At 43.9% G+C, this 24,816-nt stretch overlaps 1 protein-coding gene across 2 annotated transcripts in view; it reads right to left on the minus strand.

Annotated features, from left to right (window-relative positions):
- tmem98 (transmembrane protein 98) overlaps positions 1–24,816 on the minus strand; it is a 63,614-nt gene that overhangs the window by 32,818 nt on the left and 5,980 nt on the right. For both annotated transcript variants that reach the window (XM_060848738.1, XM_060848739.1), the window contains exon 2: positions 891–970. The gene's annotated coding sequence lies outside the window, so the exon portion shown is untranslated. The remainder of the gene's footprint in view (positions 1–890; positions 971–24,816) is intronic.

Consider the following 24,816-nt stretch of genomic DNA (forward strand, 5'->3'; position numbering starts at 1 on the left):
TTGGGCCGATGGGCCTGTTTCCACACTGTAAGTAATCTAATCTAAAACTTGGCCTCAGCCAATTATAATTAATATTAATGATTAAATGAGGAGCTGAACATATTATATCCAAATTTATGGAAATAACTAACTAGGAAAATAAGTGATAACGGGGATGTAAAGGTTTGCAGAGCGACACAGCTAGGATGGTTGGACAGGCAAAGATATGGAATAACAATTGAATAAAATTCTGAAAAAATTGAATTATCCATTTTAGTAAAAAAAAATGAAAAATGTGAGTATTTTTGGAATAGTGAAAAACTGGGAAATGTTTGCATTCACAAGATCTTTGTGTCCTTCTACATGAATCACAGTGAGTTAGCATGCAGGTAAAGCAAGCAATGAGGAAGGCAAATGGTATTTTAATTTTTATTCCAAATAGTTATATTGTAAGCAAAGAGCCTCATTGCATTTAGGCATTGCTGAGGCCATACCAATTATATTGTGTGCAACTCTGGTCTCCTCTAAAGAAGAATGTGCTTGCCATAAATAGTTGGCAGCAAAGGTGTACTAAATTGGTTCCTGGAATGAGGAGAATGTTCTCGGAAAGACTGGACTGAATCTTCCCAAAACTCGGCTCAGTGTCATGTTTTGTTCAGTTTCCTACAAAGTTTCCCCCTCTGAGTTTTAGTGAGTTTTCACACCCAATCTTCCCAGACCTGTCTGATAAGCTATGAACCATGTCACTATGTTGCCCTGCTTATAATCTCACAGTGATACATTGAGAAGTAGTGACCAATGCCAGAACTTCCCAGGATTCCTGGCCTTGGGGGTAACCTTTAAAACCTGCTCACATGGCATCTAGAAGTGTTCATCTCCCCCATAGTTCAATGCGAAATCCACATTCTTACCTCATCAGAAGCAAATGATTCAACTGTTAGGCACTGTTTAGCATGGAACTCCCCCAGGGCACTTCAAGCAGTTGACATCTCTGAAATATAAACCAGCGTTGCTTCATATAAAATACCACCTTTCCATTCGTTTGTGTTTTTATGATAAGTATAGAAAATTTTATAATGGATCAGTTGTAACCTATGGGACTATGGTTCTTTAGATTTCACCATGACAGCAGTGACAGGCTACAATGAATTAACTTGTTTAGTTTAAACTGAGTCCAAAACTGTACAAAGGCTAGTTTTTTAAAAAGTATTGTTCGTGCTCACAGCGATCATTTTGCAGAATGCCTCACATAGTTTGCTTCCTGGCTAAGGGGGCTAGAGCAATGAAACCCTATTTTCTCATGGATTTTAACACAGATGTTACCTCATACCCTGGTCTGTACTCCTTCTCCCGTTCACCATATTAACAAATCCTCTATCAGCCATTTTACAAATCTCTTGACAAAAATCAGGAACTGGATTGGTTCCAGATTCATATTATTAAGGAGCTATTGTGTAGGCTCCTGCCCTACATCTCCTTCAACTATGGCAAGTCTTTTAAGTGTTTTTTGGATGTGCTCCAATATAGAGGGTCTGCTTTGTGTCCACTGGAAGAAGAATTTACTCTTTGAGAGCCATTTTACATCATCCACAGTAACAGCAGTTCCTTAAAACCGTCAAACAGAAACAAAGAATGCCATTGTGCAGTGGATTCAGTCCCAATTACAGCATAGTCATATTAGTAAAACCAGAAATAAACATCTGATGATTAACAAAAGAACCAGTGGGGTGATGGGGAGAAATGTTTCAATGCAAAATTGATACAATGGGGAAAATCTGGTGGAAACAGGTTCAGGTTTGAGGGGAAAATGAACATATCCTTGAAAAAGAAAGAAATTTTGAGATGAAGGGTAGAGTAGATGAGAGCAACTATCTAAATGACCTTTCAAAGAGCCAGTCGAGGTACAATGTCGCAAATTACCTTCCTTTGTCCTGTTGCATTCTTGGAAAACAGAATAAAACACTTCGTGCTCCTGAAGTTAAAGGGATGCTCTGTGTAAGAGCATAATGCCAGAAGTGACACGACGCCAGGCTATAGTGCAACAGGTTTACTTAAAATCACAAGCTTGTGATTCCTGGGCTTTACAAATTCATTGTGGGAACCCCTCACGGATGGGCAGACATTGCATTAATAAAATCGATAAAACCTCACAGATCTTGACTACATCCCTGTTCTCTCAAACTCAATAACAATATTTCATTTCGGCAAGCTGTAATTAATGAGATACAACTTGATACTCAGCACTTGGCCTCAGCTAAATTATAATCAATATTAATGATTAGATGAGGAGCTGAACAAATTATATCCAAAGTTATGGACAGAACTAACTGGTAAAATAAGTGATAAAGAGGTTTAAAGGTTTGCAGAGCAACACAGCTAGGTTGGTTGGACAGGCATGGAATGCCTGGTATGGAATAACGATTGAATAAAATTCTGAAAAAAAATTGGAATTATTTTAGTTAAAAAAAGAAAAACGTGAGTATTTCAAAATCACAAGCTAGTGATTTTAAATAAACCTGTTGGACTACAACCTGCTGTCATGTGACTTCTTTCATTGTCCACCTCTGTCCAACACCGGCATCTCCACATTGTATGTATAATGCAGTACATACAATGCAATAAATCTTTTTAGTACCGATTAGAGAGAAAGTTCAAAATAAATGCACAATGCGTGGTGCACAAAGCATGACAGGTAAAATTGAAATTTCAGTAACATAATGCTTCAAATTTCCATTCACAGGAGAACGGTGATTAATGAACTCAGTAGAATGAACTATATAGTGAAAGCAGCAGAACTCATGCCAAACTGTAGTGAACAATATTTCACTGGGTCTAGATCTGGTCCCCACACGACAAGAGGTAACTGAATTCCCTTCATTCCCCAACTCCTCACATCCACCCCACCATTCAATTTACAGGGACAGCCAGGGAATCTTCAAAAGACGTTTTGCCAACTTAAGAGTTAAATTACAACGGCTCTGGCTCTGAATCAAATGTTTAGAAAAGAAACACTGTGTACAAATCAGCAACTTTACAAAGTAAAGCCCAATTTCTATTCAGTGCTGCATTCACCTCTGAAAAGTCACCTCTTTTCACTGAGGGAACATGTTAGAAAACAAATGCAATGGACTTCAGATAAAACATTGTGCAGATCCTTTGATGGAACCATTTCTTGGTGAATTAATAAAAGAATTAATCCATTAGAGATGTGAATATTTTTCACTAACTATGAGAGATAAACAGTGAATAAGTTCAACCTTGTTGCTTTTTTATTTAGACATGGAGAGGACCAAAGTTATCACCTTCAGTCCTCATCAGAAATTTCAAATCTTTTGTTATATTATTGTACAATTCATATGGAGCTAGGAATTACTTGTTATGTAAAAGCATGTCTTGAGATATCACATTTAGTGATGTATGCCATAAATATCGGAACCAAATACTACCAAGTAATGCTTAAAGTAACGTGCTGCCACCAATCCTCCTTTCTGTACTGAATTTAAAGGCCTGTTTGATTAACAGCAGTAGAGGGAGAGTCTCTGGTGAATCTTAACAAGAAGAGGTACTTGTCTTAACAACAAGATGTAGTTCATTGCACGACAGGGATTTACAACAGCTAGCGACATAATTACTTAGATGATCAGGAGCCAGGGTTAACACTCCTGGACTCCTTAACTCCACCCAAGACTGCATGACATCATGAGACTGGGTAGAGCCTAATTCAGTCTCTGACATCCATCCTTTCAGAACCTTACCTCACACAACAACGTCCTTCAGTCATAGAGTCATTGAGATGTACAGCACGGAAACAGATCCTTCGTCCAACTCGTCCATGCCGACCAGCTATCCTAACCTAATCTAGTCCCATTTGCCAGCACTTGGCCCATATCCCTCTAAACCCTTCCTATTTGCAAGGTTTGTAGCTCAGGTTGAGGTTTAGGGTGTAGGTTTGCTCGCTGAGCTGTAGGTTTGAATCCATTCCTTCCTATTCATATACCCATCCAGATACCTTTTTAATGCTGCAATTGTACCAGCCTCCACCACTTACTCTGGCGGCTCATTCCATACATGTACCACCCTCTGCATAAAAACGTTGCCCCTTAGGTCCCTTTTATATCTTTCCCCTCTCACCGTAAACCTATGCGTCTAGTTCTGGACATCCCCACCCTAGGCGAGACTTTGTCTGTTTATCATGCGCCTCATGATTTTATAAATCTCTATAAGGTCACCCCTCAGCCTCCCACACTCCAGGGAAATAGCCCCAGCCTATTCAGCCCCTCCATATAAAACAAATCCTTCAACCATGGCAACATCCTTGTAAATCTTTTCTGAATCCTTTCAAGTTTTACAACATCCTTCCGATAGGAGGGAGACCAAAATTGCACGCAATATTTCAACAGTGGCCTAACCAATGTCCTCAACGGTCTACCTGCCACACTGGGAGCAAAAAGAATTACACTGGATGATGCACAAGTAGTTTTGAGTCTAAAGTAAGAATTTTTTAACTCGTGGGAACCAGAAGACAAAACAGCCTTGTCTCCCTGGCCCTTGTCTCAGATTGGAGCTAATTGTTTGGAAAAATCAACATCTTAACCCCAAGCTAAGCTTTCGACCAAATTTTCTCTCTCTTAATAAAACGGTATTCTTCCACCTTTGCAATAGCAACCTGTCTCGCCTCATCCACTGCTGAAGCATGTTCGTCAGCTCCAGACTCAACTATTCCAATATTCTCCCTGGCCAGTCTCGCGTTCTCTACATGATGTGAACTTCAATTCTTCCGTAGGGGTTTGCACTAACACACACTCAGCCATCATGAGAGGCATGGACAGGATAAATAGGCAAAGTCTGTTCCCTGAGGTCGGGGAGTCCAGAACTAGAAGGCATAGGTTTAGGGTGAGAGGGGAAAAAGAGACCTAAGGGGCAACTTTTACACACAGAAGGTGGTGCACGTTTGGAACAAACTGCCAGGGGAAGTGTTGGAGGCTGGTACAATTGCAACATTTAAGAGGCATTTGGATGGGTATGTGAATAGGAAGGGTCTGGAGGGATATGGTCTGGGTGCTGGCAGGTGGGACTAGATTGGGTTGGGATATCTAGTCGGCATGGATGGGTTGAACCGAAGGGTCTGTTTCCATGCTGTACATCTCTATGATTCTATGTCTGTGTTCAGGATGCTAAATCAATTTAAATAGTTGCTATGGTTAACATGGTGACTGCATTGTTGACTGGAGGGATGGCCTGAAATATTCTAGGATCAGTCCAGTCTGCATTCAATGAGTTCATTTTGACTGCCAATGGTCTCCAAGTCGCTGGGCGAGGAGAAGCAGCAGCACAGGCAGCTATGCTTCATGTTCCTGATTCTTAATGCATGGCTTCTCCAGGAAATCTGCCAAGCGTCTGGATGTTGGTTGAGAACACAATATGCCCTGGCTTGCTGATGTAGAATAGCAATTGTTCTGAGGTAGAGAAAGGGACTGCCAGTGTCTGTGATAGTGAAAGACCAGCAAAAGTAACTGTTTTCAGCAGCAGAGGGTGAGAAGGGAAGATATTTTTCAAAATCAACCATGTGTGGTATGACAGTGTAGTGCAGGTAAGGCTGGACTAGGTACATGGAGGTTAGCTTTCAGTCTCCCACAAACATATAACAGGATATCTCCAAAACTACAGGCATGGAAAGCAGAGCCCTCCACCATTTTGAAATTACTAAGTAACAAGCTATTGAGAGCAACATTGTCCACTGCATTACTTATGCATCAGAATTAAAAACACTGGGGAGTCTTTCACGATCAAGGTTAATGTTGGTGCTGCATTAAGCTCCAACTTAGTCTTGGGTAGACAGTCAAATAGTCCAGGTAAAAACAATGATTGCAGATGCTGGAAACCAGATTCTGGATTAGAGTGGTGCTGGAAAAGCACAGCAGTTCAGGCAGCATCCGAGGAGCAGGAAGATCGACGTTTTGGGCAAAAGCCCTTCAACAGGAAGGGCTTTTGCTCGAAATGTCGATTTCCCTGCTCCTCGGATGCTGTCTGAACTGCTGTGCTTTTCCAGCACCACTCTAATCCAGAATCCTAAGTCAAAAGAGTCCAGCTGTAGATCCCAGTGGGTCAGACATGACATCTCTGGATCCTGATAGGATCATAGGAACAGGAATAGGCCATTCAGCCCACAAGCCTAATCCACCTAATCAATGAGATCATTGCTGATCTGTGGCCCAACTCCATATACCTGCCTTTGGCCCATATCACTTAATACCTGCAAAACTAAAAATTATCTAACTCAGATTTAAAACAGACAACTGATTCAACATCAACTGCCATTTATGGAAGAGCATTCCAAACCCTTTGTGTGTACAAGTGCTTCCTACATTGTCTCCTGAATAATTTATCCCTAATTTACAGAATATACACCCTAGTTCTCAAGTCTCCAACCAATGGAAACTGTTTATCTACCCTGCCCTTTCCTGTTTATATCTTGAAGATTTTGGTCATATCACCCTTCGTCTTCTAAATTCTCGAGCATATAATCCCCCCTCATAACTTAACTCCTGAGGTCCAGGTACCATTCTTGTAAAACTATGTTGAATTCCTTCCATGGCCAATGTATCCTTCCTAAGGTGTGGTACCCATAGTGTGATGAGGGGCTTATGTCCGAAACATCGACTCTCCTGCTCCTCGGATGCTGCCTAACCTACTGTGCTTTTCCAGCGCCACACTTTTCGACACTCACTTCCCAGCATCTGCAGTCCTCACTTTCTCCTGGTAATTATGTTCAGCCAGTCAATATAACTTGTACCTAGTGCTATAATGCAAATAATTACACCTTATTGTTAAGAGAAGTGCCTCTTCTTGTTAAAATTCTATAATAGTTTATCTTCTATCGCTATTAATTAAATAGACCCTTGGACATAATATGGAAAGCAGGATTTAAAGCACCTCAACCACTGCCTGTCACTGATTGGTACTGCTACATACAACACCTACCAGCTGGACCTTGGCAAAAAGTAGCAGTGAATACTGAAGATGGCAGCATATGAATGTTTCTTTAGGTGCTGTTTTTGCCTGTCATACGAATTGAGGTTGCGAGACCACAAATCCTTGTAATTTATAATTGTGACTGAGGTCCTATTAATGGCATTACCTCTCTGCTTCATGTGTCCCAGATCCTGATTGGCCACCAAGGCTTCCTTTGCACCTCCAATTGGCCACTGGCTTGCCTGCTGACCACTAGCTGACTGGATGAGTTAAGACAGCAGATGGGAGCAAACAGAACATTCACCCTCCATTCAACCTCCATCAGCCCATCAAGAAACATAAAATTCAGCCCATAAGAACATAAGGACGCCATTCAGCCCTTTGGATTTCTCCACCACTCAAATAGTTCATGACAGGCCTGCATCCTTACCAAACAAAAATCTACCAATCTCATTCCTGAAATCTTGAATTATGCCTCCAGCATCTATTGCCTCCTCAAGGGAAATAATTCCAGATATCCACTATCCTAAGTGCTTTTCAATTTAAATCCTGAACTTTCTTTTTAAGGTTATGTTCCCTTATTGTTGGTTTGTCACCGTTATCAGACACGGTGGGCGGCACGGTGGCACAGTGGTTAGCACTGCTGCCTCACAGCGCCTGAGACCCGGGTTCAATTCCCGACTCAGGCGACTGACTGTGTGGAGTTTGCACGTTCTCCCCGTGTCAGCGTGGGTTTCCTCCGGGTGCTCCGGTTTCCTCCCACAGTCACAAAGATGTGCGTGTCAGGTGAATTGGCCATGCTAAATTGCCCATAGTGTTAGGTAAGGGGTAAATGTAGGGGTATGGGTGGGTTGCGCTTCGGCGGGTCGGTGTGGACTTGTTGGGCCGAAGGGCCTGTAAGAATTGGGCTGTTACTGTACAGTTTACAGTGTACCCTTCATTCCAAGGGCAAGTCAACCAGCACTTGTGACCATTCACAGATGTTGATCTAAACCTTACTAATCTTTTGGGCCAGCTCATTAGCCTCCTTAAACTGATTCACCCTCATACAACTCCTTCTCAGACCTTGCACTTCACAATCCCTTTGCTGCCTGGTCCCACCATCCTCTTATAGAGATTATAATTTACCTGTTCTCAGACAGATTTTGACACACCTCTGGAACAGGTGGGACTTGAACCCAGGTTTCTACCTGAGTTAGGAGCTTTACCTGTGCAACACAAGAATCCTTACAGATTTTGAATCCATTGTCTTAACCAATCAGCTCTTGTCATTCTCTTCTCTGCTGGGGTTTTGTTTAAGCTGCTCCATGGTGCACATGCAAATATCAAAGCAACATCTTTGCCAAGTCATGGTAACTATAGTAACCTCATTTTCTGGTCACAATATCAAGAAAGTACAGAAAGCCTAGTACACACATAACCACCTGACCCATTTATAAAAGCATGCTTTTATTGGGTTTCAACCCATTTCATGATTATAACAAATCTTTTTTGACAATCTGTGTACTCTTGTTCAAAGCGTTATCTGATCACTCATGATTTGTTTTGTACATTTGCACTCGCCACCCCCTCCCCGAGGTCCCTTCTATACACATTCCCCAGCAATCCAGCAAACACAACAGGCTAGTGACCTACACAATAGCTTCTTTGCTGCTGCTAGGAAACTGATGAGAAATATCTAACACAGGGAATCACACTGGTGCCTCAACTTTTCGCCCTTATGGGTGGCTGGGATGAAGAAACTGAGAGTTATATGCCTGAGTTTGCACATTGTAGTGATTGGAAGGAGATTGGCTATGTGGATCTCATTGAGTACAAGTTCCCTGATTGACCATAAGACATAGGAGTGGAAGTAAGGCCATTCGGCCCAACGAGTCCACTCCGCCATTCAATCATGGCTGATGGACAATTCAACTGAAAATGTGTTGCTGGAAAAGCGCAGCAGGTCAGACAGCATCCAAGGAACAGGAAATTCGACGTTTCGGGCATAAGCCCTTCATCAGGCTTATGCCCGAAACTTCGAATTTCCTGTTCCTTGGATGCAGCCTGACCTGCTGCGCTTTTCCAGCAACACATTTTCAGCTCTGATCTCCAGCATCTGCAGACCTCACTTTCTCCTCCCTGATGGGCATTTCAACTCCACTTACCAGCATTCTCCCCATAGCCCTTAATTCCTTGTGACATCAAGAATTTATCAATCTCTGCCTTGAAGACATTTAGCTTCTTGGCCTCCACTGCACTCTGCGGCAATGAATTCCACAGGCCCACCACTCTCTGGCTGAAGAAATGTCTCCGCATTTCTGTTCTGAATTGACCCCCTCTAATTCTAAGAATGTGGCCACGGGTCCTAGTCTCCTCGCCTAACAGAAACAATTTCCTAGTGTCCACTCTTTCCAAGCCAGGTATTATCTTGTAAGTTTCTATTAAATCTCCCCTTTATCTTCTAAACTCCAATGAATCCAATCCCAGGATCCTCAGCCGTTCCTCGTATGTCAGACCTACCATTCCAGGGATCATCCGTGTGTATCTCCGCTGAACAAGCTCCAGTGCCAGTATGTCCTTCCTGAGGTGTGGGGACCAAAACTGGACACAGTACTCCAAATAGGGCCTAACCAGAGCTTTTAAAGTCAAACCAGAGCTTTATAAACTCCCTAACCAGAGCTTTAAGCTTTACTGAGGTTGCTAACCTGGGCCAATCAGGGAGTCCTGGCTGACAGAAATAAACAGAAGTCTCAGGGGTTCTCTTCACTCTAGCGACTGGCTCTGAGCTAACTGATCAGAGTCTATGTACTATGCAAGAGTAAATAAAGGGTGACTCAGTAACAGGATGTCAGCCTCCATGGAATTAATTTACACACGATATTAAATTAGAAAGGGCAGAAATTCTGGTCGGGAAACAAGAAATTGGAAAGGAAATTATTTGCACCTCAGATTATCCCAAACCACTTCACCATTGTACCAAGAAGGGTGGTAAGGACAAGCCAGGGAAGTATAGACCTGTGAGTGTGATGTCGGTGGTGAGCAAGCTGTTGGAGGGAATCCTGAGGGACAGGATGTACATGTATTTGGAAAGGCAAGGACTGATTAGGGATAGTCAACATGGCCTTGTCCATGAAAAATCATGTCTCACAAACTTGATTGAGTTTTTTGAGGAAGCAACAGAGGATTGATGAGGGCAGAGTGATAGATGTGATGTATGTGGACTTCAGTAAGGTGTTCAACAAGGTTCCCCACAGGAGACTGATTAGCATGGTTAGATCTCACAAAATACAGGAAGAACTAGCCATTTGGATACAGATCTGGCTCAAAGGTAGAAGACAGAGGGTGGGAGTGGAGGTTTGTTTTTCAGACTGGAGGCCTGCAACCAGTGGAGTGCCACAAGGATTGGTGCTGGGTCCTCTATTTTTTGTCATTTACATAAATGATTTGGATGCGAGCATAAGAGGTACAGTTAGTAAGTTTGCAGATGACACCAAAATTGGAGGTGCAGTGGACAGCGAAGAGGGTTACATCAGATTACAACAGGATCTTGACCAAATGGGTCAATGGGCTGAGAAGTGGCAGATGGAGTTTAATTCAGATAAATGCGAGGTGCTGCATTTTGGGAAAGCAAAATTATGAGGGGCATGGATAGGGTAAATAGGCAAAGTCTTTTCCCTGGGGTTGGGGAGTCCAGAACTAGAGGGAATAGGTTTAGGGTGAGAGGGGAAAGATATAAAAGATGCTTATGGGGCAACGTTTTCACACAGAGAGTGGTACGTGTATGGAATAAGCTGCCAGAGGAAGTGGTGGAAGTTGGTACAATTGCTACATTTAAAAGGCATTTGGATGTGTATACGACTAGGAAGGCTTTGGAGCGATATAGGCCAGGTGCTGGCAGGTGGGACTAGATTGGGTTGGGATATCTGGTCGGCATGGTTGGACCTTAGGGTCTGTTTCCATGCTGTACATCTCTATGACTCTATGATATATGGCTGCCAATTTGCACAGAGCAGGTTCCCACAAACAGCGATAATGATAATAACCAAGACAATATGTTATCTCAGTCTTCAGTTCCTCTGGGTAGTGACCTGGGCCCAAACAACTACAACAACTTCATCATTGACCTTGTTATCATGATTAAGGAATCTGTACTAACAGTAACAAAGAAACTTGGAAAGGCACAGAAGGAGGCCTTGCAGCCCACCTGAAATGTGCTGGCCAAAAACACATTTCCTACCAATTCCCACTTACCTGCCTATAGTGGGTAGCTTATGACACTTCACGTGCACAGCAACATGCACTTTAAATACAATGAGGGATTCCGACTTTTCCACTCTTTCAGACAATAATATCCCAATCCCCTACATCCCTCCCATGTCCTTTGGGTGAAAGAATCTGTAAATCCCCCTAAGCCTTCCCACCAATTACTTTAAATCCGTGGTCTCTGGCTATTAACGTCTCCTAATATTACACTCCTATCCATTCCTGGTAATTTGATAGACATCAGTGAACTCTCCCTTTACAAAAAGAACTGCTTCTCTGATTCATGCTCCTTGCTAAAATTCTCCATTCCTGGCAATATCCTTATGAATTTCCTCTGGATTCTCTCCACTACAATCAAATGTTTCCTGCAATATGGTGATCATAACTGTACACAGTACTTTGCGTGCAACCGAATCAGTGTTTTAGAAAGTTGTGGTACAGTCTCCAGCTAATCCAGTTCACCCTGTGTGACATTAAGAAACAGCTGAAGGCCCAAGATACCGCACAGGCTATAAGCCCTGACAGTACCTCAGTAATAAGAGAGCAGACCTGTGCTCCAGACAAACTAGCCTCACCTCAAGCTATTCCTCTACAGCTCGGATGATGGCATTTAATAGACAAAGTTGAAAGTTGCTCAGCCATACCCTGTCCATATAAAGTTAGACAGATCCAATCTGGCAAATGATTGCCCCAGTTACTCCATTCTCAATCATCAGAAAAGTGATGGAAGGTATTGTTGATAATGTGATCAAGTGGGACTTGCTTAGCAACAACATACTCACTGACATACAGTTTGGTTCTGTCAAGATCACTCAATTCTTTATTATAGCCTTGGTCCAAACAGGAAAATAGCACTGAACTCAAGACGGGAGATGGCATCTGTCCTTGATGTCATGGTTGCCTCAAAACTGAAGTCAATACAATCAGAGAACACACTCTCCACTGGCTAGTATCATGCTGAGCAGAAAAGATAACAGTTGTTAGAGGCTAATTATCTCAGTTCCAAGACAACAATCCAGGAGTTCCTCTGGATAGTGTCCCAAGCCTAAGCATCTACAACTACTAATTCCCTGACCTTCTATTGATTATAAACTCAATAAAAAGAAATGTTTGCTGATGATTGCACAATATTACAATCATTCACAATTCCTCACATCATGAAGCAGGACTAGTCTATATGCAGCAAGTTTCAGACAACATTTAGCCTTAGGTTAATATGTAGCAAGTAATATATGTTCTAAACAAGTCCCTGGTAATGACCATCTCAAATAAGAGAGACTCTAACCATCTGCCCTTGACAATGCTGAGTCCCTCACCAACAACATCTGAAGGATTACCATTGATGTGAAACTAATCTGGGCAGGCTACTTAAATAATGTTGTATTAAGAGTAGTTCAGAGATTAGGAATTCTGTGATGAGTAATTTACCTCCTAACTCCTTAAAGTCATACAGTCATTAGATTAGATTTCTTTTTTTTAGATTAGATTACTTAGAGATGTACAGCGCAGGAACAGATCATTTGGTTCAACTCGTCCATGCTGACCAGATATCCTAACCTAGTCTCATCCCATTTGCCAGTATTTGGCTCATATCTCTCTAAACCCTTCATATTCATATACCCATCTAGATCCTTTTAAATATTGCAATAGCACCAGCCTCCACCACATCCTGTGGCAGCTCATTCCATACACGGACCACAGTTTGTGCAAAAAAAAGTTGCCCCGTAGGTCCCTTTCAAATCTTTCCCCTCTCACCCTAAACCAATGCCCTCTAGTCTGGATTCTCCCAACTCAGGGAAAAGACCTTTCTATTTAACCTATCCATGCCCCTCATGATTTTATAAACCTCCATAAGGTCATCCCTCACCTCCGACATTCTAGAGAAAACAGCCCCCTCCGACATTCTAGAGAAAACAGCCCCAAGCCTATTCAGCTTCTCCGTATAGCTCAAACTCTCCAACCTCGTAACATCCCTGTAAATCTTTTCTGAACCCTTTTAAGTTTCACAACATCCTTCCTATAGGAGGGAGACCAGAATTGTACGCAATATTCCCAAAGTGGCCTAACCAAAGTCTTATACAGCCACAGCATGGCTCCCAACTCTTATACTCAATGCTCTGACCAATAAAGAAAAGCATACTAAATGCCTTCTTCGCAATTCTATCTACCTGAAACTGCACTTTCAAGAAAGTATAACCTGCACTTTGTACTGAACATCTGCAAGGAACCTGTCAGAAGTGAGACAGAATACACTTCCCCAGTTGAATGCTGTTCTGACAACACTCAAGAAGTCCAACACAATTTAAGACTGGCACCAATCCCATTCTTTCTCAAATATTCACTTCCCCCACCACTGTGCAAGATGTATTGCAAAGCGACAAGCCTCCTTCAATTTTCCAAATTCACAACCCGTACCATATAAAACATCGAGTGCAGCAGATGTATGAGGGCAACTCCTGGAAGTTCCCCTCCAAAGCCACATGCCAATCGAGCTTGGAATATCGCTGTTCCTTCATTGTCACTGGGTCATTTCCTGGAACCTGCTTCCAATGAGTACTAAGAGTGTCTCTCCACCAGATGGAGTGCAGTGACTCAGAAAGATAATGCACCACCTTCTTAAGGGATGGACAACACCGTGCCAACAATATCTATATTCCACAAAACAATCTATAATAACATCTCCTTGCTCTTATAACCCAGGCTATGGCCAATAAAGGAAATATCCTGTACACCTTCTTGACCATCTACCTGTCCTGCTACTTAAAGTGATCTATAGTCACACACCCTAAGTTGCAGTTCATTTTGCCCTGTGTTTTTGTCGTTGTGCTTCTCAAGGTATATATTGCCATCAAATGAAGACAGACACCTATGTTCCTTTGTGGATAATGATCAGCCTATTCTTATGTTTCTGAAGTTTCCTTCCTCACTATCAAATAAATGGCTAAGATTTGCTTCATTTGTCAAAGTTCTTAATCATAGCCACTACAGTTCTGTGTGAAGCACAGCTTTATGCAACACATTGCAAGTCTCAGCTCTGAGTTCTTCAGAGATTCATCAGAAAAAGCTTTCGGTCACAAACACGTTGAATAATCTTAACCCTTTGCTTCCTGCCAATAAACCAAATTTGTATCCAACTAGCCACTTTCCTGAAGAGTCCATGTGTTTTTAATTTGCTAATGAATCTGCCATGGCAAATGCTTTACTAAACTTTACACAGGCTACATCAAAACATGTAACTTTTACCAAATATTCTTGTTACTTCCTCAAAACATGAATTCATTTTAGTCAGTCACAAGTAACCCTCAGCAAATCCATGGTTAAAGCTCTTATTTAACACCTGCCTCCCTAAGTGATGATTTATACCATCTCTCAGAATTTTGTCCCAATAATTTTCTCACCACTACAGTGAGACTGACTGGCCTTTAACTACTCGGGATCCTCTTCTTAAGCAACAGTGCATCAACAGTCCACCAATCCTTCAGCAACTCTCCGCTGGAGATGATTGGAAATAATTATCACAGCCTTTGCTATTTTTCCCCTTGCTTCCCTTAGCAGGCAGGCATACATTTCATAGTGCTGCAGAACAGAAAAGAGGACATTTCGCCCATTATGTTCAAGATGGTCATCAAACTCCTATCTGTTCTAATCCCATTTCCCAGCACATGGCCCATAGCCTTATGTTCTTGGCCTTTCAAGTATCATTTAAATACCTTTTAAATGTTATGATGGTTCCTGCTTTCACTACATTTTCAGGCAGTGAGTTACAGACACCCACCACTCTCTAAGTTGAAATGTTTTTCTTTAAATCCTCTGCAACTTACATTCAATCTACGCCCCATGGTTATATTATAGAATTAGAAAAATTATAGAATTACAGAATCCCTACAGTGTGGAAGCAGGCCATTCAGTCCATTGAGTCTACACCACCCTCCAAAGAGCATGCCACCCAGACACATGCCCTACCCTATATTCCCCATGGTTAAACCACCTAACCTACATATCTCTGGACACTATGAGCAATTTAACATTGCCACTCCCCATAACCTGCACATCTTTGGACTGTGGGAGGAAACGCATGCAGACACAGGGAGACCATACAAACTTCACACAGAAGGTTGCCTGAGGGTGGAATCAAACTCAGGTCCCTGGCGCTGTGAGGTAGCAATGCTAACAGTGGCACAGTGGTTAGCACTGCTGCCTCACAGCGCCTGAGACCCGGTTCAATTCCCGACTCAGGCAACTGACTGTGTGGAGTTTGCACGTTCTCCCCGTGTCTGCGTGGGTTACCACCGGGTGCTCCAGTTTCCTCCCACAGTCCAAAGATGTGCGGGTCAGGTGAATTGGCCATCCTAAAATTGCCCGTAGTGTTAGGTAAGGGGTAAATGTAGGGGTATGGGTGGGTTGCGCTTCGGCGGGTCGGTGTGGACTTGTTGGGCCGAAGAGCCTGTTACCACACTGTAAGTAATCTAATCTAATCTAACCATTGAGTCACTATGCCACCCTATCATTTCTATCATTCGTTCCTATCTAGCTTACTGATGCCCATCATAAGTTTGTACACCTCAGTCAGATGCCCCAGGAGAATGTCAGGACTGCAAATGCTGGCAATCAGAGTCAAAACATATGGCACTGGAAAAGCACAGCCAGTCAGGCAGCATCCGAGGAGCAGGAGAAAGTGAGCAATGCAGATGCGGGAGACCTGATAAAGGGCTTATGCTCGAAACATCAATTCTCCTGCTCCTTGGATGCTGCCTGACTGGTTGTGCTTTTCCAGACTTTTTGACTCAATCAGATTCCCCCTCCTCAGCCTTCTCTGCTCCAGGAACAGCAGCTCCAGCCTATCTAGTTACTGTTCATTGCTGAAACTGGCCAGTCTGAGTACCACATCCTGGTGATTCTCCTTTGCACCCTCTCCAGTGCAACCCCATCTTTCCTGAAGTGCAGTGACCAAAATTGCTTTCAACACTCAGAGTCATAGATGTACAACATGGAAACAGACCCTTCGGTCCAACCTGTCCATGCCGACCAGATATCCCAACACAATCCAGTTCCACCTGCCAGCATCCAGCCCATATTCCTTCAAACCATTCCTATTCATATACCCATCCAAATGCCTCTTAAATGTTTCAATTCAGCCTCCACCACATCCTCTGGCAGCTCATTCCATACATATACCATCCTCTGCGTGAAAAAAGTTGCCCCTGAGGTCTCTTTTATATATTTTCCCTCTCACCCTAAAGCTATGCCCTCTAGTTCTGGACTTCCTGACCCCAGGGAAAAGACTTTGTCTATTTACCCTATCCATGCCCCTCATAATTTTGTAAACCCCTATAAGGTCACCCCTCAGCCTCCGATGCTCCAGGGAAAACAGCCCCATCCTGTTCAGCCTCTCACTATAGCTCAAATCCTCCAACCCTGGCAACATCCTTGTAAACCTTTTCTGAATCCTTTCAAGTTTCACTACATCTTTCCAATAGGAAGAAGACTAGAATTGCATGCAGTATTCCAACAGTGGCCTAACCACTGTCCGGTGCAGCCGCAACAAGACCTCCCAAACTCCTGTACTCAATACTCTGACCAATAAAGGAAAGCATACCAAACACCTTTGTCTCTACTCTATCCACCTGTGACTCCACTTTCAAGGAGCAATGAAACCGCACTTCAAGGTTTCTTTGTTCAGCAATACTCCCTAGGACCTTTTCATTAAGTGTATAAGTCCTGCTAAGATTTGCTTTCCCAAAATGCAGCACCTCACATTTACCCGAATTAAACTCCATCTGCCACATCTCAGCCCATTGGCCCATCTGGTCAAGATCCTGTTGTAATCTGAGGTAACCCTCTTCCCTGTCCACTACACCTCCAATTTTGGTGTCATCTGCAAACTTACTAACTGTACCTCTTATGCTCGCATTCAAATCATTTATGTAACTTATTTAAAATTTTATTTTATTCGGTTGTTAAATTCCTTAATACTTTCACCCTCGTTATGTTAAACCCATGTAATATTTTGTAGTTCTCCTAACAATCTACAACATCTGCTTCATCTTTTTTTTCTGAAACTAGATGTGAGATAATGAAAGGTAAATATACAATTGACAATGAGTACCTGATGATTCTACAACAACAAAGCAGAGAGAAACTTATTATGAAGCTGGAGTAAGACAGCACTAAAGAGCTGTATTCAGTAACTTGTAAAAGTGGACTAAAGAATGTTATAGTCCTGAAGAAAGTGATTAGATTAGATTACTTATAGTGTGGAAACAGGCCTTTCGGCCCAACAAGTCCACACTGACCCGCTGAAGTGCAACCCACCTCCCTACATTTACCCCTTCACCTAACACTACAGACAATTTAGCATGACCAATTCACCTAACCTGCACGTTTTTTGATTGTGGGATGAAACCGGAGCACCTGGAGGAAACCCACACAGACACGGGGAGAATATGCAAACTCCACACAGAGAGTCACCTGAGGTGGGAATTGAACCCAGGTCTCTGGCACTGTGAGGCAGCAGTGCTAACCACTGTGTCACTGTGCCACCCACAAGAGAGAGCCTTACTCTACTTTTTTTTAAACTGAATGTAAAGCCTTCTCCACACTGTCCCAGCAAATACTTCCAGGACAGATATAACACAGGATTCAATACGTACTCTTTTAAACTGAAACTAAAGCCCTCTTGATACTATCTCCATGAAACCCTCCCAGGAAGGGGACTGCATGGGGTTAGATGTTCAGTAAAGTTTGCTCTGCTATTTTAAGCTGAAAATAAAGCTCTCTCTGCATTGTTCTTCTCAAAACAACAAGAATGCACAGGGGGTGCTAGTGATCAAGGAGTGGTAACCTAGTCAGGAGGTTGTCTTACTCCAGTAGCCTTGAAAAGGGATGAGAGTAACTATGACGTTGTCACGTATTTTTGGCACATAGTTTATGCCTCCCCGTTGTTCCCGCTGGTAAGCTCAGTAGCCCTGGCTACTGTGTGACCAAACGACTGAGAAAAAGTGCGAGACAGCCATCGCAGACTTGCTCTCAAAAAACATTATGAGTCTTCTATTATCAATCCAGCAGTCTGGATGGGAAGCCTCCCGTAAAAACAACCTCCCCGCAGCCTTGCCCACAACTGCAAGGTGCAATAAGTCATTAAGTTGTACATGCTTAAAACCGGTAACAAGGTCCATCTCGGTTCAAACCGAGACAAGGACCTTGAGACGATATCTCCTGCCTTATGTGGAGCTGAGACCGGACACCACTTCCAGGGAGCTGACTCGCCCAGTAACGGATGACCCAGATAACGTTGAAGAAGGGACCGTAAGGGCAGTCCACCCTACAGATGGGGCAAGCATAAGTACCCAGACCTTCTACAACAGAAGTTATCAAAACTCAAGCTAGGGCACAGAGTACAAAAAGACCGCAACCAAAACTGGCAATGAGACAGCTGAGACAATGCCTTTATGGAAGGAGTTGTTATCGAGCCAGTATACAACAGAACATCTGTCCCAGAGGTAATTATCCACTACCCCGTCGATGGGCTGTTCTGCAAGAACTGCGACATCCTCTTCCCCACAGTGAGCCCGTTCAAGACTCATTTAATTAAAGTGCACAGAGTAAAGAACATTCAAACAAAATGCGACGAAGCAGGAGAGTACCATGCAATCGCCTGCCACTATCCAAAATGCAAAGGCAAGAAACAATCCCCAACCGTGGGGCTTTGCATGCAGCGCGGGTGACCAACAGTTTTCTACTCAGTCGGGCCTTGGTCAACACGAGAGGCACAGACACCCTATTCTGCTGAATGAAAAACACCTCAAACCTGCACCCAAAGTCAAGGGCAAACCTTGGAGAAGTGATCGCGTATGGTCACAGGAGAAGGTGGCACTCCTGAGGGAACTGCAAGTGAGATTTGCAGGATGCAAGTTCATAAATAAATCAATCACCAGCGTCCTTAAATCAAAAACCCTGAAACAAATCTCAGATGAACGCAGACTCCTGGCAAACACCCCGATGGAGATCCAAACCCCAAACGAATCAATGACAGGTAACGACTCGCACGAACCAGAGAATGTCCAGGAAAATCCCAACGATCAAAACCTGGGCTAAAGAGCCAGCCGAACAACACCGGCTTCGATCCCTAAACACAGAGACATAGATGACCAGCTTCCACAAGCTGAGGAGCTCTTGAGCACGAGGAATGACCCTGACACTCTTGACCTCGGAGTTGGACTAGTGGAAAGCATTACTGACCTGCTAATGAAAAGTAGGAAAGGATAGAGCAAATGAAGAGGCCTCAAAAAGACCAGGCCAAAAGAGACAAAAAGACCACTAACAATATCGGAGATAAAAACGATGGGCAGCATGTAGAGCGCTGTTTAGAGCGATACAGCAGCTATACAAAACTAACCAGCGCCAACTAGCTCACGAGATCATGGGGGCCTCATCTGCTTGTCCTCTCTCAAAAGAGGAATTGAAGACATGTTTCCATGAGAAACTGTCATCGCCAAATCAGAAATCAAACATTAATAAGTACGCCTCATACACCAGTAAAATTGATGAGGGGTCCTTGATGAAACCCAGAGAGGTAGAAGAGATCAAAACAGCCATCAAGGGGATCGATGAGAACAGTGCTGCTGGACCAGACAGCCTGAAACTGCAGGACATAAGAGCAATCCACGAATATGAGGAAACTCGTCTACCCCGCCTCTTTTCCCTATAACTAAAGTCAAGCACCATATCCGATTCACGAAAAAAGAGTTGAACGGTCCTGATTCCTAAGTGCGAGGATAAATACCGTCTGAAAAGCATTGACAACTGGCGACCAATAACTATCTGTCCAATGCTGCTGCGACTGTTCACGAAATTAATGGCAAAACGCTTTAGTGAAACAATCGAAATAAACCACAGGCAAAAGGGGTTCCTAGCAGCCACTCCTGGATGAAAACATTGTCATCCTTGAAAACATCATTAAGGGAGCAAAACACAACCGCAAGGACCTCGCAGTTGTCTTTGTCAATCTGGCGAAAGTGTTTGAATTGGTTGGGCACAAACTATTAATCATTGCCTTGCAAAGAGTACAACTCCCCAAAGCCTTTGTAGGTCTTATCAAAGGCCTCTATCAAAGACCTTCCACAGTGGTGGAAGGGAACGGAAACTTTACCACCCCAATAAACATTGAGAGGGGCGTAAAACAAGGCGGCCCACTCTCACCAATCTTGTGTAACATTGCTTTGGTTCCGTTGGTATGCTCTCTGGAGAAGGCCAATTTAGGGGTCGCCATGCCCCTGGGCGGCAGAAGTGTCAACTGCTCAACTTTGGCCTTCAAGGATGACATTTCTAAGCAATTCCCACACCGGAATGGCAAGGAATCTGAAGTTGCTCCAGGCATACTGTGACTATACAGGTCTCAGTATTAACATTGCGAAGACAAAGGGATTCCACACTTTACATTGAAAAGGAAGATCTTCTTATACAATCATTTAGCAAACAAGAAGCTGAGAGATGAATCCATAGCCTACATATCCCCAGGTGATACAGAGAAGTACCTGGGTGCCCATATCGATACGTGAGCAGGTGTGGCAGAAGGGGAGTGGGAGGAGAAGCTTAAGTCCTGGGTTAAAGGAATATAGGCAGCACTACTCCAGCCATGACAACGGTTAGAAATCCTGAAAACACGCCATCCCCAGACTGCATTTCCACTTGATCCTAGCAGAAGCATCTCGGATTACCCTCACAAAACTAGACCAAAAAATCCGTAACGCCACCAAAGAATTCCTACACCTCCCACCTCATACCACTGATGGAGTCCTGTATACCAGTAACAGGAACGGCGATCTACGCATCCCAAAACTGGAAGTGCAGATTCCATCTGTGAATGTTCGCAAACGCAAGGCCCTTGAAATGTCCAGTGATGTGGTCGTTCAGGCCTCCTTTCAGTATAAAGGAAAGTGCAACACAGACACCGTTGTGGGACTGTGACACCCCAAGGTCCTAAAAGAAATTTAAAATTTCCTACCCAGCAGCCGTAATGGCGGTGAGGAGGAAATGGACCCGATGACCAACATCATGCCAGCACTCCAGATGGCAGACGCTGGGCGACAGAAACTGCCCAACAGGTATGCAGGCTGGAGAGAATGGGAATTCAAATAGTGGCAAAAACTGGAATGTCAAGGGGCAGGCACCCAGTACTTTAGAGACAACAAGATCTCTAACTCATGGTTAAAACAGTAAACCAGCAAATATCCTCTAGGTTAATAAACAGCTTGCTCCTGCGGTGTAATCCCCCGACTAGAGCTACACTATCTACAGGAAGACCAAATCAAAACAAATTGTGCCAAAGGCATGAGACGGCAGTCAAGACAATTTCACAGATCTCAGGATGCTGCCCATTTGTAAAAAAACGCTTGCATAAAATGCCATAACAAGATCGCTGACCAGTTGCAAAAACATGTAGGTAAGTATGGCTGGATATGGTACGTGGAGCCCAGATTGTTCACAAAAGATGGCTCCCTACGGAAACCCGATCTTATATTTAGGAAAGAGCAGAAGATCGCGGTAGTAGGTGTCACAGTCTGGTACAAAAATGACAGTAAAGCACTGGAAATGGCATGACGTGAAAGAAGTTGCAAGTACCAACACCTGAATGTCGAGATAACGGAATTGACAGGAGGCTTGGATCCCAAGCACGTTGGCTTCATAATGGGCACACGATGCAAGTGGCTGGGCATGAATAACTGCCTCATGAAATTCCTCGGCATTGAGAGATTTGAGACCTTCGCCCAAAAGACATCAAGACTCACATTGTCACTGACACTCGAAATATTACAACTCTTCAGTGACAAGTGAGCAAACAACCAAAACAGTGAGAGCACCGAGACAAGGATCGGCTAACCCCCACCAAAAAAATTATATAAAAATAAAAAAAAGGGGGCGCAGTCCACTAACACCAAGGCAGGTTGGAGACCCCCACTGACGAAAAACCACCCGAGTCTCATATAACACCAGTACCATCTGGCCGTTGGTCTGTGGTGATGCTAAAGAGTCCAAAACATCGACGAGCAATGTGAAGACTCGAAAAAGGCACTCCTGTGAGTGTTTCAAAATAGACAAATAGAGAGACAATAGATGATCCAGTGAATCAATAAGGCATACTATCAGCAGTGTTAGCATATAGCATACTGAAATAACCATCATATTAAAACAAGATTCAAAGTATTTGTTAAGAGCCATTTCCACATCTTGCATTTCCACACACAGCTTCCCTTTATGATCTTTAATTGTCCCTGATCTTTTCCTGATTACTTTATGCTCTTGCTCTTCATGTGAAAGTTTTCTCTGATTCCATTTGTCAATACTTCCTCAACTTTCTCACCTTAGGAACTTTATTGTCCACCTGCGGGGGTAAACAGGGCTCCAGTTTAACCTCTCATAGTCGCAGCTCCAATATAAAGGCAATCCCCCAGAATGCAATGGTCTAGTACGCCAAACACTGCCACTCAAGAGAATTGTAGATTTCAGTTTGGTAAGCACAAGGTCCTCCACTTCGGGTTTCAGATTCAAAAATCTAAATATTCCTTAATTCCGAGATAGGAGGAATTGTGGAGAATCAAAGGGCGGCACGGTGGCACAGTGGTTAGCACTGCTGCCTCACAGCGCCAGGGACCTGGGTTCAATTCCCGCCTCAGGCGACTGACTGTGTGGAGTTTGCACGTTCTCCCCGTGTCTGCGTGGGTTTCCTCCGGGTGCTCCGGTTTCCTCCCACAGCCCAAAGATGTGTGGGTCAGGTGAATTGGCCATGCTAAATTGCCCGTAGTGTTAGGTAAGGGGTATATGTAGGGGTATGGGTGGGTTGCGCTTCGGCGGGTCGGTGTGGACTTGTTGGGCCGAAGGGCCTGTTTCCACACTGTAAATAATCTAATCTAAAAAAGGGATTTAGGATTAGCGATACAAAATTCACTAAACACTAATGCACTGCTACAAACAAATAATCAAAAAAGCTAAAAGGATGTTAAGATTTATTTTAAAGGAGATTGAACACAAGGTGCTGGTCTTGGATAAGTCCCTCCTCACTCTTTGCTGCTTTAAAGAAAACAAGCATCCAGCCTCTCTTCATAGCTACTAGGCAACGTGCTGGTAATCTCCTCTTCATCTCCTCCAGTGCAATGATATTCTTCCTATAGTGCAGTGACCAGAGTTGCATACAATACTCCAGATGTGGCCTAACCAAAGTTTCGTACAGCTCCAACATGACATCCCTGCTATATAGGTGAAAGTGAGGACTGCAGATACTCAAGGTTAGTGTGGTGCAGGTCAGGCAGCATCTGAAGCGCAGGATGCTCCCTGCTCTTATAACCTATGCCACGGCCGATAAAGGCAAGAATGCTATATGCCTTTTTAACTACCCTATTAACCTGTCCTGCTGCCTTCAGTGTACAGTGGACAAGCACCCCAAGATCAGCCTGTTCCTCTGAGATTGCGAGAACTGAGAAGTTCTGAAGAAGAATCATTTTGAACATGAAACATTAATTCTATTTCTCTGTCCACAGTTGCAGCTAGACCTGCTGAGTTTCTCCAGTGCTTTATGTGAACAATCATAGTGGCTTGCTATATTGTAAGGAGGTCCAGCCAATTATAATGGCCTCAGTAGGATGCAACTGACTATGCAACTGCTCCCTTTCCCCAAATTTGCACCCTGAAAATGTGTTGCTGGTCAAAGCACAGCAGGCCAGGCAGCATCTCAGGAATAGAGAATTCGACGTTTCGAGCATAAGCCCTTCATCAGGAATGAGAGAGAGTAGCCAAGCAGGCTAAGATAAAAGGTAGGGAGAAGGGACTTGGGGGAGGGGCGATGGAGGTGGGATAGGTGGAAGGAGGTCAAGGTGAGGGTGATAGGCCGGAGTGGGGTAGGGGCGGAGAGGTCAGTAAGGAGATTGCAGGTTAGGAGGGCGGTGCTGAGTTGAGGGAACCGACTGAAACAAGGTGGGGGGAGGGGAAATGAGGAAACTGGAGAAATCTGAATTCATACCTTGTGGTTGGAGGGTTCCCAGGCGGAAGATGAGGCGCTCCTCCTCCAGCCGTCGTGTTGTTATGTTCTGCCGGTGGAGGAGTCCAAGGACTTGCATGTCCTCGGTGGAGTGGGAGGGAGAGTTAAAGTGTTGAGCCACGGGGTGGTTGGGTTGGTTGGTCCGGGCGGCCAGAGGTGTTCTCTGAAGCGTTCCGCAAGTAAGCGGCCTGTCTCCGCAATATAGAGGAGGCCACATTGGGTGCAGCGGATGCAATAGATGATGTGTGTGGAGGTACAGGTGAACTTGTGGCGGATATGGAAGGATCCCTTGGGGCCTTGGAGGGAAGTGAGTGTGGAGGTGTGGGCGCAAGTTTTACATTTCCTGCGGTTGCAGGGGAAGGTGCCGGGGGTGGAGGTTGGGTTGGTGGGGGGGTGTGGATCTGACGAGGGAGTCACGAAGGGAGTGGTCCTTGCGGAACGCTGATAGGGGAGGGGAGGGAAATATATTCTTGGTGGTGGGGTCCGTTTGGAGGTGGCGGAAATGACGGCGGATGATCCGCCACAAGTTCACCTGTATCTCCACACACATCATCTATTGCATCCGCTGCACCCGATGTGACCTCCTCTAT

This window comes from Hemiscyllium ocellatum, chromosome 32, assembly GCF_020745735.1.
Source record: "Hemiscyllium ocellatum isolate sHemOce1 chromosome 32, sHemOce1.pat.X.cur, whole genome shotgun sequence".
NCBI lineage: Eukaryota > Metazoa > Chordata > Chondrichthyes > Orectolobiformes > Hemiscylliidae > Hemiscyllium > Hemiscyllium ocellatum.